Source organism: Lynx rufus, unplaced genomic scaffold (genome assembly GCF_022079265.1).
Source record: "Lynx rufus isolate CCGP_SWC_20201006 ecotype Redwood Valley unplaced genomic scaffold, mLynRuf1.p SCAF_4, whole genome shotgun sequence".
Lineage (NCBI taxonomy): Eukaryota > Metazoa > Chordata > Mammalia > Carnivora > Felidae > Lynx > Lynx rufus.
Genome location: NW_025814856.1, coordinates 71,046,059 through 71,063,511, shown reverse-complemented (window position 1 = coordinate 71,063,511; position 17,453 = coordinate 71,046,059).

Here is a 17,453-nt window from a genome sequence, read left to right as displayed (position 1 = left end):
GTTTTCAGTAAAGAGGTCTCTCATCTTCCTTGTTAAATTCATTCTTTTCTTTTTAAATTTTTTTTATGTTTATTTATTGTTGACACAGAGAGATACATGGAAACACACACACATACACACACAGAAAGAGAGAGAGAGAGCACGTGTATGAGTGGAGAAGAGCTGAGAGAAAGGGAGACACAGAATCTGAAGCAGGCTCCAGACTTTGAGCTGTCAGCACAGAGCCCAACAGAAGTCTCACAACACAAATCATGAGGTCACGACCTGAGCGAAAGTCAGATGCTTCACTGACTGTGACACCCAGGTGCCTGTAGGGTGATTTATTGTCAAGAATTTTCTTCTTTTGGAGTGATTTTAAAATTATTTTCTTAATTTCTCGCTCTGATAGTTTGTGATTCATGTACAGAAATGAAGCACATTATGTACAACGGCATACATATGTTAACATGACTGAAATCATTTATAAGGTCTACTAGTAATGTTGTAGAGTCACTGTGGTGTCTCTAGAGCATATCATGCACTCCCAGTAAGTGAAAAAGTATCTGGGAATATAGGATGATGTGATCGAATTTAGATGCGAGTAAGCAGATATATGGAGTGAGAGTGTGCAAATTTTCTGAAATGTTTTGTGGTTGATATAATCCACCAAGTCCATAAAGAAGGTTTGTTTGGATATATGTTTTCTTTCAACCAGACCCAGAGAGCTGTAACATAAATATATGGTTCCCAACACATTGCCACAACACGCCCTGTGCATCTTGGGAGCTGGCCACCTTGTCTCTCTTTTCTGTCCTGGAACCCAGTGCCTGACTCCACCGCTCAGTGAATTCATCTCAGAATACTGCAGTTGGGACGAGACCTACATTTTTCATAGACTTCCTGAAAGGCACCTCAAAAACATTGGATTTTACAGAGTTGTGTCTGATCTGCCTGGAATCCTCTGATGATGTGTCAGTTGGAATGGCACTTTCTTTGCTGGGAGATCAGGGAGCCCTGCAGTATTCCTGTGTGTCTTGTGGTCACCCGTGGGTGCTGTGTGGCTGCTCATGACAGGGACACTGCTCCCCAAAGATGAGGCTGGCAGGTGCCAGGTGTCACTGCTGGAGGAGCCTGAAGGGTGGAGGGGCTTGACTCGGTATCAAAGCCTGACTGAGTCTCCATCCTGCAGTCTCCCTGAGCTCCTGATGTGCTGTGTAAAGGACTGTCTTGCTTGCCGAGGCTCAGGTGGTTCTTGCTGTTGCCACTGAATCCTCAGGATGAACCCATTCAGGTCATGGTCTTTAACTCATTGACCTGACCTGCACCTACGGTACTTTCCTGAGAGTAAGCAACCCAGCCTGGGAGGAGGGCCAGCAAGCAGACAGCAGTGGCCCAGCCTGCATCCTCCACTGGCCTGAAAGCAGGGACTGGCTGATCTTCTGAGAGGCAGAGCTATGGACCTGGAGGTACACAGGCCACTGGGGTTTGTCATGGGATGGGGCCTGGATGGGTGTGTCATGGGACATGGGGCAGGGATGCTGTGCAGGAGGTCAGAATGAGGGAGTGTGGTTTCTTCTCTGCCCCATGGGTCACTCCTAGGTACCCTGATGGCCTCAGTGCTGGCTTGTCCTCCTATTCTTCAGGTATCCACTCAGTCCCGGGGGTCCCTGCTTTTCACATAAGACCCCAACGGAATCAAGAGTCTGTAGGTACTGGAACCTGGAGGCAGCGCCCGAAAAATGCCTATAAATTATGTCCCCAAAGGTGTGCTAGGTGTACACGCCTAAAGAAAGAGAGAGTTCCAGTACACATGTGCCCTTGTGTACAATGATGAGAGTCAAAATATTGGAATTGGCCCAGTCATTCAGCTTCTGGAGATGCAGAGTACAGGATGATGTGTGGCCCCTGAGAATGCAGAAGGGGACAGGACTGTGCCTGTCCACTGTGGGGACATCCCATAGTACAAGACCATAGTCCTGGATGGATGCCCAACCTGCTCACCACTCGTAGACACAAACACAGACACCTGCTGCACTCAAAGCCAAAGGACTGTGAAGATGACACCATGTCTTACGGGCTATTATTTCTTCAAAGAATGTATATTTTTTCTCTGTCTGTGTTTGTTGTTTCCTCTTTATTTATTTGGAAAGAGCCAGAAGGAGATTCCTGACCAGGGCTTCAAGCTGTCATTGCAGAGCCTGACTTGGGACTTGATCTCAAGAACCATGAGATCATGACCTGAGCCAAATTCGACTCAGAAACTCGACTGTTTGAGCCACCTTGGTGCCTGTCCTCATTATTTAAATCTTCCTTTTACTAAATAAACATCACCTGTAGAAAACCTTTAACAACTTTACACTTTGTTGCCTAATAGATTAGCATAAATGGAATATTGACTGTTACATTTGGGTATTTTTATAATATGCACATTAGACCAATATCACCATGGCCTGTCCAGGAAAATGAAAGATTTTCAAGGTATTCTCTCTGGTCCAGACATTTCTCTTCTGGCTTCTGCTCTTGTGTCAAACCCCAGAGGGTCCCCATGCCAGACAATGAAGATATTTCAAGTAGGGGCCTTCACCTAATCTTTGTTCTTTGTTGTTTGATAAAATGTCCATATCATAGAAATTCCAGAAGAGTCAGAGAAAAAGGGGCTGAGGGTGTACTTGAACAAATAATAGCTGAGAACTTCTCCAATCTGGGGAAAGAAACATGCATTGAAATCCAAGAGGTACAGAGAACTCCCTTCAGACATGACTTGAATCGATCTTCTGCACGGCATATCATAGTGAAAGTGGAAAAAGAAGGATAAAGAGAATCCTGCAAGCAGCTAGGGATAAATGGGCCCTAACATACAAAGGTCGACACAGAAGGGTGGTAGCAGACCTATCTATTGAAACTTGGCAGTCCAGAAAGGAATGGCAGAAAGTCTTCAATGTGATGAACAGGAAAAATATGCAGCCGAGAATCCTTTATCCAGCAAGCCTGTCATTCAGAATAGAAGGAGAGATAAAGGTCTTCGCAAACATACAAAAACTGAAAAATTCATCACCACTAAACCATCCCTACGAGAGATCCTAAGGGGGATTCTGTGAGGGAAATGTTGCAAGGACCACAAAGTACCAGAGACACCACTACAAGCATGAAAACGTCAGATGTCACAATGACTCTAAACCCATGTCTTTCAGCAATAACACTGAATGTAAATGGACTAAATGCTCCTACCAAAAGACGTAGGATATCAGAATGGATAAAAGAAAACAAGACCCATCTATTTGCTGCCTACAAGAGACTCATTTTAGACCTAAGGACACCTTCAGATTGAACGTGAGGGGATGGAGAACTATCTATCATGCTACTGGAAGTCAAAAGAAAGCTGGAGTAGCCATACTTTTATCAGACAAACTAGTCTTTACATTAAAGGCTGTAACAAGAGATGAGGAAGGACATTATATAATAATTACAGGGTCTATCCATCAAGACGTTCTAACAATTAAAAATGTCTATGCGGTGAATATGGAAGTCCCCAAATATATAAAACAATTAATCACGAACATAAGCAACCTCATTGATAAGAATGTGGTCATTGCAGGGGCTTTCATACTCCACTGACAACATTGGATAGATCATCTAGACACAGATCATTAAAGAAACAAGGGCCCTGAATGATACATTGGATCAGATGGACTTGACAGATCTATTTAGAACTCTGCATCCCAAAGCAACAGAATATACTTTCTTCTCGACTGCACATGGAACATTCTCCAAGATAGATCACACACTGGGTCACAAAACAGCCCTTCATAAGTATAAAAGAACTGAGATCATACCATGCACACTTTCATACCACGATGCTATGAAACTTGAAATCAACCACAGGAAAAAGTCTGGAAAACCTTCAAAAGCATGGAGGTGAAAGAACACCCTACTGAAGAATGAATGGGTTAACCAGGCAATTAGAGAAGAAATTAAAAAATATATGGAGACAAATGAAGATGAAAATACAACAATCCAAACTCTATGGGGTGCAGCGAAGGCAGTCCTGAGAGGAAAACACATTGCAATCCAGGCCTATCTCAAGAAACAAGGAAAATCCCGAATACAAACTTTAACAGCACACCTAAAGGAAATAGAAGCAGAACAGCAAAGGCACTCCAAACCCAGCAGAACAAGAGAAATAATAAAGATCAGAGCAGATATAAACAATAGGAAAAAAAGAAAAACAACTGTAGAGCAGATCAATGAACCCAAGAGTTGTTTTTTTTTTTTTTGTTTTTTTTCTTTTTTTTTGAAAAAAAAAATAAACAAAATTGATAAACTTCCAGCCAGGCTTCTGAAAAAGAAAAGGGAGATGACCCACATAAATAAAATAATGGATGAAAATGGAATTATTACAACAAATCCCTCATAAATACAAGCAATTTATCAGGGAAACCTATGAAACATTATATGGCAACAAACTGGACAACCTGGAAGAAACGGACAAATTCCTAAGCACCCACACACTTTCAAAACTCAAACAGGAAGAAACAGAAAACATGAACAGACCCATAACCAGCGAAGAAATTTAATCAGTTAAAAAATATCTCCCAACAAATAAGAGTCCAAGACCAGATGGCTTCCCAGGGGAATTCAACCAGGCATTTTTTTTTTCATGTGACATTTATTGTCAAATTGGTTTCCATACGACACCCAATGCTCATCCCAACAGGTACCGTCCTCAGTACCCATCACCCACCCTCCCCACCTTCCCACCCCCCATCAACCCTCAATTTCTTCCCAGTTTTTAAGAGTCTCTTATGGTTTGGCTCCCTCCCTTTCTGTTTTTTTCTTTCCCCTCCCCCATGGTCTTCTATTCAGTTTCTCAGGCATACACATTTTCAATAAAATAGTTGACTGAATCCAAGACTGCATTACAAAACTAAACTGAGATCAATTAGTATTTATCCCAGAAATGCAAAGATGTTTTATTTTTTTAATTTATTTTTTTTAATTTATTTTTAAATATGAAATTTATTGTCAAATTGGTTTCCATACAACACCCAGTGCTCATCCCAACAGGTGCCCTCCTCAATACCTATCACCAGGCATGTAAAGCAGAGATAATATCTATGGTTCTCAAGCTGTTCCAGAAAATAGAAAGGGAAGGAAAACTTCCAGACCCATTCTATGAAGCCAGCATTACTTTGATTCCCAAACTGGGCAGAGACCTAGGAAAAAAAAGAGAACTACAGGCCAATATCCCTGATGAATATGGTTGCAGAAATTCTCAACAAGATACTAGCAAATCGAATTCAACAGCATGGAAAAAGAATTATTCACCATGATCAAGTGGGATTCATTCCTGGGCTGCAGGGCTCGTTCGATGTTCCCGAGTCAATCAGTGTGATACATCACATTAATAAGACAAAAGATAAGGACCATATGATCCTGTCAGTCGATGCGGAAAAAGCATTTGATGAAATTCAGCATCCTTTCTTAATCAAAACCGTCAAGAAAGTTGGGATAGAAGGAACATACTTAAACATGACAAAAGCCATTTATGAAAAGCCCACAGCTAATATCATCCTCAATGGGGAAAAACTGAGAGCTTTCCACCTGAGATCAGGAACACGACAGGGATGTCCACTGTCACCAGTGTTGTTTAACATAGTGTTGGAAGTTCTCGCATCAGCAGTCAGACAACACAAGGAAATCAAAGGCATCCAAATTGGCAAAGATGAAGTGAAGCTTTCACTTTTGCAGATGCCATGATATTATACATGGAAAACCCAATAGACTCCACCAAAAGTCTGCTAGAACTGATACATGAATTCAGCAAAGTCGCAGGATACAAAATCAATGTACAGAAATCAGTTGCATTCCCATACACTAATAGTGAAGCAACAGAAAAACAAATAAAGAAACTGATCTCATTCACAACTGCACCAAGAATCCTAAAATACCTAGGAATAAACCTAACGAAAGATGTAAAAGATCTGTATGCTGAAACTATAGAAAGCTTATGAAGGAAATTGAAGAAGATACAAAGAAATGGAAAAAATACTCTGTGCCCATGGATTGGAAGAATTAATATTGTTAAAAATGTCAATACTACCCAAAACAATCGACACAATCAACGCAATCCCAATCAAAATGGCACCAGCATTCCTCTCGAAGCTAGAACAAGCAATCCTAAAATGTGTATGGAACCACAAAAGACCCCGAATAGCCAAAGTAATGTTGAAAAAGAAAACCAAAGCAGGAGGCATCACAATCCCAGACTTTAGCCTCGACTACAAAGCTGGCATCCTCAAGACAGCATGGTATTGGCCCAAAAACAGACACATAGACCAATGGAATAGAATAGAAACCCCAGGGTGAGACCTACAAAAGTATGGCCAACTAATCTTTGACAAGGCAGGAAAGACTATCCAATGGAAAGAAGACAATCTCTTTAACAAATGGGGCTAGGAGAACTGGACAGCAACATGCAGAAGAATGAAACTCGACCAACTCGACCACTTTCTTACACCATTCCCAAAAATAAACTCAAAATGGATGAAGGACCTGAATGTGAGACAGGAAACCATCAAAACCCTAGAGGAGAAAGCAGGAAAAAACCTCTCTGACCTCAACTGCAGCAGTTTCTTGCTTGACGCATCTCCAAAGGCAAGGGAATTCAAAGCAAAAATGAACTATTGGGACCTCATGAAGCTAAAAAGCTTCTGCACTGCCAAGGAAACAATCAACAAAACTAAAAGGCAACTGATGGAATGGGAAAAGATATTTGCAAATGACATATCGGATAAAGGGCTAGTATCCAGGATCTATAAAGAACTCCCCAAATTCCACACCCGAAAAACAAATAATCCAGTGAAGAAAGGGGCAGAAGACATGAATAGACACTTTTCTAAAGAAGACATCCAGATGGCCAACAGGCACATGGAAAGATGCTCAACGTCGCTCCTCATCAGGGAAATACAAATCAAAACCACACTCAGATACCACCTTATGCCGGTCAGAGTGGCTAAAATGAACAAATCGGGAGACTATAGATGCTGGCAAGGATGTGGAGAAAGGGAACCCTCTTGCACTGTTGGTGGGAATGCAAACTGGTGCAGCCGCTCTGGAAAACAGTGTGGAGGTTCCTCAAACAATTAAAAATCGATCTACCCTATGACCCACAATAACACTGCTAGGAATTTACCCAAGGGATACAGGAGTGCTGATGCATAGGGGCACTTGTACCCCCATGTTTATAGCGGCACTTTCAACAATAGCCAAATTATGGAAAGAGCCCAAATGTCCATCAACTGACGAATGGATGGAGAAGTTGTAGCTTATATATACAATGGAATACTACTTGGCAATGAGAAAGAAGGAAATCTGGCCTTTTGTAGCAACGTGGATGGAGATGCAGAGTGTTATGCTAAGTGAAATAAGTCAGGCAGAGAAAGACAGATACCATATGTTTTCACTCCTATATGGATCCTGAGAAATTCCACAGAAGACCTGGGGGGAGGAGAAGGGGGAAAACAAGTTACAGAGAGGGAAGGAGGCAAACCATCATTGAGACTCTTAAAAACTGAGAATAAACTGAGGGTTGATGGGGGGTGGGAGGGAGGGGAGGGTGGGTGATGAGCATTGAGGAGGGCACCTGATGGGATGAGCACTAGGTGTTGTGTGGAAACCAATTTGACAATACACTTCATATTAAAAAAAAAAAAAAGAATTAAGAAAAAGAAACAAAAGCTGGACTTGGCTGCAGCTCATAGTCTCCAGGTAGAATTGCTGAGGCTTACAGATTGTCATCCTCCTACAGGTCTCTCAATGACTTTATTTAACATTTTGCCACTATAGCTTGGCCCCGGTTAGTGTCACTTTCCCTGATAGCCATAAACACTTCCCCAGATAGATGTTAGCAGTTACCTCTCAAGCATATGGCCTACTGATACACATCGGAAGGGTTTCAAGACTGATGTTTTAATAGCCAGTAGTAAACAACCTTATCTTAGCAGCAGCTAGCTCCTCATGGTCCTGAAAGTGCTACTTCTAAATTCCTTAGATGGGCGCCTGGGTGGCTCAGTCAGTTAAGCGTCCGACTTCAGCTCAGGTCACCATCTCGCGGTCCGTGAGTTTGAGCCCCGCGTCGGGCTCTGGGCTGATGGCTCAGAGCCTGGAGCCTGCTTCTGATTCTGTGTCTCCCTCTCTCTCTCTGCCCCTCCCCCGTTCATGCTCTCTCTCTGTCTCAAAAATAAATAAACGTTTAAATTCCTTAGAGACTTGCATTACCCTTAGCCCCCACTAAGTAGAAAGTATGGAATCAGTCACTTCTCACAAACACAAGTGCAGCTCTTCCTACCCATGGGTTCTAGCTCCATCCTGTAATAAGCACATTTTTGCACCAAAAATGGCTCAAAATTCTTTCTTGACTGTTTGCTCTCAGCCCACATCACACCAGCAATGCTACATATTAGCTCCTGGTGCATTGATCTGTTCCTTTGTTTGTTTACCTTGATTTTTGTTTATTTCTGCTCTACTCTTCATTATTTCCTTCCTTCTAATGGTTTTGGGTTTTGTTGTTCTTTTTCTAGCTCCTTTAGATGTAAGGTTACATTGTTTATGAGGGAGTTTTTCTTGCTTTGTGAGGAAGTATATTGCTATACACTTCTATCTGAGAACACTTTTGTTGCATCCCAAAGATTTAGGACCTGTGTATTTTCATTTTCTCTCTCTCTCTCTCATATATATATATTTGTGTGTGTGTGTGTGTGTGTGTGTGTGTGTGTGTGTGTGTGTGTGTGTATAATCTATATCTATCTCTAAAATTTCCTCTCTTATTTCTTGGCTCACCTTTTAGCTCTTTGATCGCATGTTATTTAACCCCCATGTATTTTTGGTCATTCCAAATTTTTTCTTGTGGCTGATTTTTACTTTCATAGCATTGTGATCAGAAAAGGTACGTTGTATGACTTCAATCTTCTTGAGTTTGTGAAAATTTGTTTTGTGACCTAAGATGTGATCTATTCCAGAGAACGTTTCATGGACGCTTGGGTGCAATGTACAATGTGTATTCCATTGTTTTAACATGGAATGGTCTGCATATACCCATTAGATACATTTGGTCCAATGTGTCATTCAAATGCACCCTTTTCTTGATGATTTTCCTTTTGGATGTTCTGTGCATTGATGTAAGTGTGCTGTTAAAGTCCGCAACTGTTATTGTGTTATTGTCCATTATGCTTTCAATAGCTGCTTTATGTATTTGGGTGCTCTCATGTTGGGTGCCAAATCATTTGCAATCACATCTTGTTGGACTGTACCCTTTATGATTATATAGTGTCCTTCTTTGTCTCTTGTTACAGTCTTTGTTTTGTAATTTTTGTGGTTTGTATAGAGATATTTACTGTCCTTATGTATTTTTAATAAGGTAAACATAAATTAACTTCAAAATCATTTTACTCTGATTCTTTGAATGTACACATTGAAGTGCCATTACGTATATTCACAGAATTATACAACCATGACCACTATGTTCTCCTAGAATATTTCCATCACAGACACATGTATACTACCCGTCAGCCATGGCTCAACCCTCACCCCGGTCTCTGCAACCACTGACCTCGGTTTCTGCTGCTTTAGCTCCTCTGGGGTTTTCAGGTGTGTGCAATCACACACCATGGCTTATTGTGTCTGGCTACATAACATGAGAGTGATTAATAATTGGTTAAATGTTCAATCAAACTAATATTTTTAGGACAGAGGAATATTCCCCAAAGAACATAGATTATGTGAAGCCCCCTACTTGAAATATCTTCATTATCTGGGATAGGGATCCCATTTAGAAGTTTGACTCAAGAGCTAAAAGCCACAGGAGAAATGTCTGGAGCAGACTGGGTGGCTCAGTCGGTTGAGCGGCCGACTTCGGCTCAGGTCATGATCTCGCAGTCCATGGGTTCGAGCCCCGCATCGGGCTCTGTGCTGACCGCTCAGAGCCTGGAGCCTGTTTCAGATTCTGTGTCTCCCTCTCTCTGACCCTCCCCCGTTCATGCTCTGTCTCTCTCTGTCCCAAAAATAAATAAGAACGTTAATAAAAAAAATTTAAAAAAACAAATTAGTCTAAGGTGCATATTAAACAAACATCAAATTCAAATAAGAAATCTTCTCATTTACTACCGATACAGGTTTTATACGGATGTTGTTTCTTAAATGAAATAAAAATCTGAATAATAAGGACAGGCACCAAGGTGGCACAATTGGTTGAGTGTTTTGACTTGATTTTGTCTCAGGTCATGATCTCATGGTTCATGGGATCAAGCCCCAAGTCAGGCTCTACAATGAGAGCACGAAGCCCTCCTCAGGATTCTCTCTCTCTCTCTCTCTCTCTCTCTGGAAATTAAGAATTAGAAAAAAATAAATAAATACAAATACATATGAAGAAAATGATATACCCCTGTCAAGAAATATTTGCCATTAGACATGGGGTCCCTCCTTCCAGTCCTTTCGCTTTGAGTGCAGCAATTGTGTGTGTTTGTGTGTGTGTGTGCGTGCGTGCGTGCGTGTGTGTGTGTATCAGTTGTGTGACAGGTTGGGCAGGAAGGGTTTCATGAGTATGCTCTTTAGTACCTGATGTCCCCATAATGGACAGGCTCAAGTTCTGTCCCCTTCTGCATCCTCAGGGGCCACACATCATCATTTACTCTGTGTCTCTACAAGTTGAATAATTGGGCCAATTCCAATATTTTGAGTCTCATACTTGTACTGAAGGGTACATGTGTACCATTAATCTCTATTTCTTTTTTTTTTTTAATTTTTTTTTCAACGTTTATTTATTTTTGAGACAGAGAGAGACAGAGCATGAACGGGGGAGGCGCAGAGAGAGAGGGAGACACAGAATCGGAAGCAGGCTCCAGGCTCTGAGCCATCAGCCCAGAGCCCGACGCGGGGCTCGAACTCACGGACCGCGAGATCGTGACCTGGCTGAAGTCGGACGCTTAACCGACTGCGCCACCCAGGCGCCCCAATCTCTATTTCTTTAGAGTGGCACACCTAGCACAATTTTGGGGACATAATTTGTACATATTTTTCAGGTGTAGCCTGCAGTTTCCAATATCTACAGACTGTTTATGACGTTAGGGCCTTCTTTGGGAAGGGAGCAACCCCTGAGACTGAGTGGATACCTGAGGAATTCAGAGGACAAGCCAGAACTGAGGTCATCAGGGTACCTGGGAGTGACCCAGGGGGCAGGGAAGAGCCCACACTCCCACTCATTCTGACCTCCTGCACAGCACCCCTACCCCATGTCCTGGAACACACTCATCCAGGCCCCATCCCGTGACACACTCCAGACCCTTGTGCACCTCCTGTTCCATAGCTCCGCTTCTAAGTAGAGCAGCCATTCTCTGCTTTCAGGACAGGGGAGGATGCAGGCTGGGCCTCTGCTGCTTGCTTGGGTAACTAACTAGGAGTGTAATTGCCGGATCATAGGGTCGTTCTATTTTCAACTTTTTCAGGCACCTCCATACAGTTTTCCAGAGTGGTTGCACCAGATTGCATTCCCACCATCAATACAAGACGCTTCCCCTTTCCCTGAATCCTCACCAACACCTATTGTGTCTTGGGTTGTTAATGTTAACCATTCTGACAAGGGTGAGGTGGGAACTCATCAGGGTTTTGATTGGTATTTCCCTGATGTTGAGGGATGTTGAGCATCATTTCATGTGTCTTTTAGCCATCTGGCTGTCTTCTTTGCAAAAATGTCTATTCATAACTTCTTCATATTTCATTTGTAAAAGATTTATTAATTTATTGTGAGACAGAGATACAGAGAGTGTGTGGGTGTGTGTGTGTGTGTGCGTGCGCACGCGCACACACATACAGGAGAGACAGAGAACGAGGGAGAGAGAGAATCCTAAGCAAGCTCCATGATGTTGGCACAGAACCGGATGAGGGGCTCAATCCCATCAGCCATGAGATCATGCCCTGAGCTGAAATCAAGAGTTGGACACAGAACTGTGCTACCCAGCATGCCTCTTCTACCCATTTGTTAACTGGATTCTTTGTTTTGGGGGCATCGAGTTGTGTAACTTCTTTATGTATTCTGGATAATAACCTTTATTGGATATGCCATTTGCAAATATCTTCTCCCATTCCATAGGCTGTCTTTTACTTTTGTTGATGGTTTCCTTCACTGCACAGAAATTTTTGTTTTGTTTTTGTCTGTTATTGTTGTTGTTGTTGGTGGTGGTGGTGGTGTTTTATGTTTTATCTCGAGGAGTTCCCAATAGTTCATCTTTGGTTTTGTTTCCCTTGCTTATGGTGATGTGTGTGGTAAGAAGTTGCTATGGCCAAAGTCAAAGATTTTGCTGCCTGTGTTCTCCTCTAGGATTTTGATGGTTTCCTGTCTCACATTTAGGTCTGGCATCCAGTCTGGATTTCTTTTTGTGTACGCTGTAAGGAAGTAGTCCAGTTTCCTTCTTCTGCATGTTGCTGTCCAGTTTTCCCAACACCATTTGTTGAAGGGACGGTCCTTTTCCCATTGGCCATTCTTCCCTGCTTTGTTGAAGATTAGAAGACCATAGAGTTGTGGATCCATCTCTGGGTTTTGTGTTCTGTTCCACTGATCTATGTGCCTGTTTTTATGCCAGGACCATACTGTCTTGATGACCTACAGCTGTGTAATATAGCTTGAAGTCAGGTCAGCCAGTCCTGTCCATACGTAATTTTTTTCAAAAATTTGCTTTCACATGCTTCTACAACTTTCTCTTTCATCGAGATTTGGTCCTAAGTTTTTCCCTTTCCAAATAATCTGTCTTGTTTCCTGGCAAAATTACATTCTTTTCTTTCCAGAAAAATGTATTCTCACTTCTCATTCCTTTTATGCATGTCTCCTAATTTCTTACATACAAGATTCTTTCCTTCAGGGTGCCCTGGTGCCTCAGTTCAATAAGCATCCAACGCTTGGTTTTGGCTCAGGTCATGACCTCATGATTTGTGAGTTCAGGCCCCAGGTCAGGCTCTGCACTGACAGTACAGAGCCTGCTTGGGATTCTCTCTCTCTCTCTCTCTCTCTCTCTCTCTCTCTCTCTCTTCCCCACTCTTGCTTGCTCTCGCTCTCTCTCAAAAATAAATAAAAAGAAAAAAGAAAAGATTGTTCCTTACAATATTCAGTAGTTTTGATTCCATTAATCTGATGAAAACTGAGTAGTAACCAGTTGTGAATTACCACAGGAGAATTCTTTAGGTTAGCAAATTCATGAATATTTTGTAATTTTTAGAACATGTTCTTTCATAGTACAACTCTTTCGTAATGAATGAAACATGTTTCCAATACACCCATATTTACCTTTACATCTCTACAATAAGAAGCCAACAAATGATAAACCTCTGTTTAGCAATGAATGGTTTAGCGTTTTAGCTTCTTTGGAAAAGACTTAGACATCTAGTGACTTTAACTCCATTTACAAAACATTATGAAACCAGCGAATACTTAACAAAATAGGCAAAATCAGTCAGCACTTTCAGGAATCCTTGCTGACAGAGAGCAATAATTACAACATGAATTTAACTACTAAATTCAGGTAGAATAAAAGTGGATTATCTATATCACGTTTGACCCTGATAACTCAGGAAGACGTATCTCTCTTCCTTGAAAGAACAATGTTTAGTATGGAATATGTGGCACCTGCACCCCCTGAAAGTTAATCACTTTGTTCCACACTGGCAATTTTACCTGGGGCTCCCATGGGGAAATCTCAAGTGGGCAATTTAACCCCAAAGCAGGCCTGGAGCCTTTTCATGTTGCTTTGGTAGATGCTCCACTCTGAAGCTCATAAGGCTGCGACCCGACAGCCTGGGGTACTTTTGCTCCTCAACAGTGAGGGGAGGAGAAGCAAGATCTGATAGCAGCAGAAATGCGGAGGATGGAGTCCACTGTGACAGTGGAAGCCTTGCCGGTCGTGCAGGAGCTAGAAGAGGGGAAGGCGGGGGCAGAGGTGTGCTGGTAGGGATGCCACCAGCAAGGCCAGAAGCAGGTTCAAAGTTTGGACTAACATTCCGCTGTCACCGACTCCTGTCTCTTCCTCCTGCAAAACATGTCGTTTTCTCTACTTGGTTTTGAGCCCTCTGGTGGAGGCAGAGGAGGAGGAAATGGGTTGGACAGCTGGTGCTCGTGCTTGAGGAGGTGGATGGAGTATTTCCAGTGTCGGCCTGCCTTCCTTCTTCTTTTTCTCATTATTCTGACGATTGGCAAGGGTGTCCAGTGTCGTAGATTTTCACCCATCCTTATCTTTCTGGACCATAAATTGGGATCCTCCCCACCAGGCATCTTTATGATGGAGTCACAACAAAGCCTGAATGTAGGTGATTTCATCCCAGATCGGGTGAACTTGAAAAACACTTTGTTTAGTTTTTATTTTTCTGAGTTTTAGAAAGCACAGTCTTCCTCCACAAGTGCTTGATTTTAAGCCAATTAAGTAGAGCTCATCTATAAATTATTTTTTGGAATACTATCCAGAGGTAGAAAAAATATCGGTCACACTTGTAACACATACGGGCACGTACACACAATCCAGATGCAAACAAAATCTAGCCTTTGTTTCACTGATATTTGTGGAGTGAACATTAAAGATCCAACTTCCAATGATCTCCCCGTTATTAAAGCAAATCAAATGGCAAGATAGCATGTCAATTTAGGGACGTATGAATTAGCTATTTTCCAGTTTCCGACTAGAATACGACCAGTTTTGTCCAAAGATGCCAAGTGCTGCAGCCACCAGCACAGCAAGCGAAGCCCAGTCTGCTTCTGTGAGCATCGGCTCCTCTCAAGAAGTCAGGGGTTTCACTGACAGGACTACATGGCTTCCTAGTCTCTGGTTGCTTAGTGTTAGAGCTGGGTTTCTCTTAACTCTGTGTAGAAGAAAACTCATTTCGACATGTCAACAGGAGCACGTCTGAGTCATCTGTGACCCAAGTTATTCTTGGTTAGTTTTCCCAGTTAAGTAAGTTCCTCTCCAAAGAGAGGTTCCGTATACATTGTATCTATATCCTGTGGAATTCCTGTGGGTGGTGGTTGCTTTTGCAGAAGCCGTTTGGCTTTGAAAGCACAATTCCCCATTCATTTAGTTTCAGTTTTAGAATAAAGCTTGAGCAAAATCAAAAATGGTAAGTATAGTGGGTTGGGAGGGTGCTGCCTGTGAGTGTCTCTTACAAATGGCCACAATAGACTCTCATGGGTGTCAGGTTCTCCCAGAGAGGGCTCAAACCGTCGAGGGGGCTCAGAGCACTGGCAGATCACTCCGGACGTGTGCATCTCTGGATGAGCCAATCACTAATTACAGTATGGAATAGGAAGTTCCTCTAGGACTGATACACATCTCAAGGAATATCCTCAGACATTTGCACTAGGCTTGCAGCCAGCAAAAGGTGACATTCAGCTGGAAGGAACAAGTCCTCCTCTTTTATTGGAGAGGAATGCCTTAGTCTCTCATAATTCTAGCCAGAAAATGGCAATCACTATGAAGTCAAATTCAAACAACCAACCCATCCAGGCCAACACCTCTATGGTATTCCCACCTAGAGAACATTAACAGTAACACTTAACACCTGGAATAAAAGTCAAGCCCACCAAGGGAAACTGGGGAGTTCCAGACGTCAGCAGAACTCATGGATACACTTTCAGATGGTGAGAAGTCAGAGGGGGCACAAAGAGCCTGTGCTGGTACCAAGCACTGAGTTCCCAAAGACCTCCAGGTGTTCTCAGGCAAGTTTCTGTGATATCCTGCCCACTATGCCAAGAAATGTCGACACTAAATGAACAAATTGGGGAAAACAATGAAAAGAAAATGGGTTTTATCTGAGCTCCAGTTAGAAGAGCTGCTCGGGATACACAATTTTCTCAAAAAACCTGTGCTCCACTGAAGGATCACCTGGTGTCAGGGTATATAAATATGCATACGTATGTGTAAAGGGTAAGGAATACTCATGAAGAAAGACATTGCAGAAAGTTACAGACTTAATCTTAAGATTTTAGTATATGGAAGGCTATATGAATTTGATCATATGGGAACAGGGAATTTTTTTCTTTTTCTTATTTTTATGATTGGAATGAACCTTTTTTGTCATTTTTAAAACCTATCAGATGTACAGTATGTCCTCACGGGAGTAATAGAGCCCATGCTTTGAGGTTTTGCAGGGTTATTTTGACCTTGATCGCTGTTAAAGTATACCTTCCCTGGGAATCTCACAACGAGGCCCACAAACATGAAAACCGGAGAATTGCTTGTATTGTACCTGTTCCCATGTGTGAATGGAGCCTGCCTATAAGCCCACACTTTGAATTCCTCTGTCCCCACAAACCTGTCCCACATTTGAATCCCTTATTCACAGCCCCACGTCCTGATAATCTCTTTCGCTCAGTTCTGGACAAAACAACACCTGTGTTCACCTCCCTCTTGGGAAAGAAGTCCTAGGGTGGAGTACCTTGAAGTGGGCCCAAGTCCACTTCCTCACGATGAAACCAGTCTCTCTCATCCCTTACCATCAACATTCTGCCCTTTTCCTTCCTGGATGCAGGGGTGTGTGGAACACCTAAGGTGCATTTTAAGGTAGTCATACACATGAATTATACTACTGTTGATTACTTTTGCTCTTAAAATGATTTACTGTTGAAATTGGCCTGGAACCACCAGGGCCTCGGGATCCCTCAGGCAGTGTTTCTTGAAACATATCACAGAAAAACATGTTCCCGCTCCCCCACGTTGCTTGTTTCAGCTTCCTGCTGAATGTGGTGTTGCAGACACTGGCGCCCTGATCAGTGTCCCCTGCGGGGGAGGTATGAGGCGGGGCTTGTATCCCAGACCCAAGCACATGTGCAGGAGCCCAGGCACGGGTGCCAGCAGGCGAGAAGGCCAGGGGCGGAGCCCGGCGAGGGACACAGCTGAGGCTGCAGCGGTGCTGTGAGTTGGCTCCCAGCCCGCCTGCCGCCCCAAGCCCCCAAGTGTCTGGGCCAGCCAGGGACTGACGCCCACCTCAGCCCCCGACCGGGGCCATGCTGCTGCCTGGCGCCTGCGACGGGGTAGCCACGGCATTGGCGGTAGGGGGAGCGGTAGTGCAGGCGGGAGCGCTCGCGGGAGCGCGGGCGGAGCCCCGCGTGGAGAAGACTGGGAGCCAGGAGCCTCCAGCCTCGGAGGGTGGCGGCCCTGCTGCTCCTGCTGCTCCTGGAGCCAGAGGCCAGGGCGCGGGACGCGCTTCCCGGGCGCCTAGGTCTTTGGCCGCGCTGGTGGAGTGCCAGCACTGGCTGGGGCAGAGCGCGATGCGATGCCCCCACCCCGGCGCCCCCGAAAGACCATCTGGGAGAAGCCTAAAGGTGGAGCAGCTGAGACCCACAGCCTCCCTCCAGGACCTGCCTCAGTCGCGGTGCTGCCAAGGTAGGGACCCTCGCGACAAGGTCGCACGTGGCCTTCCCCCCTGCCCCTCTCTGTCTTCCACTT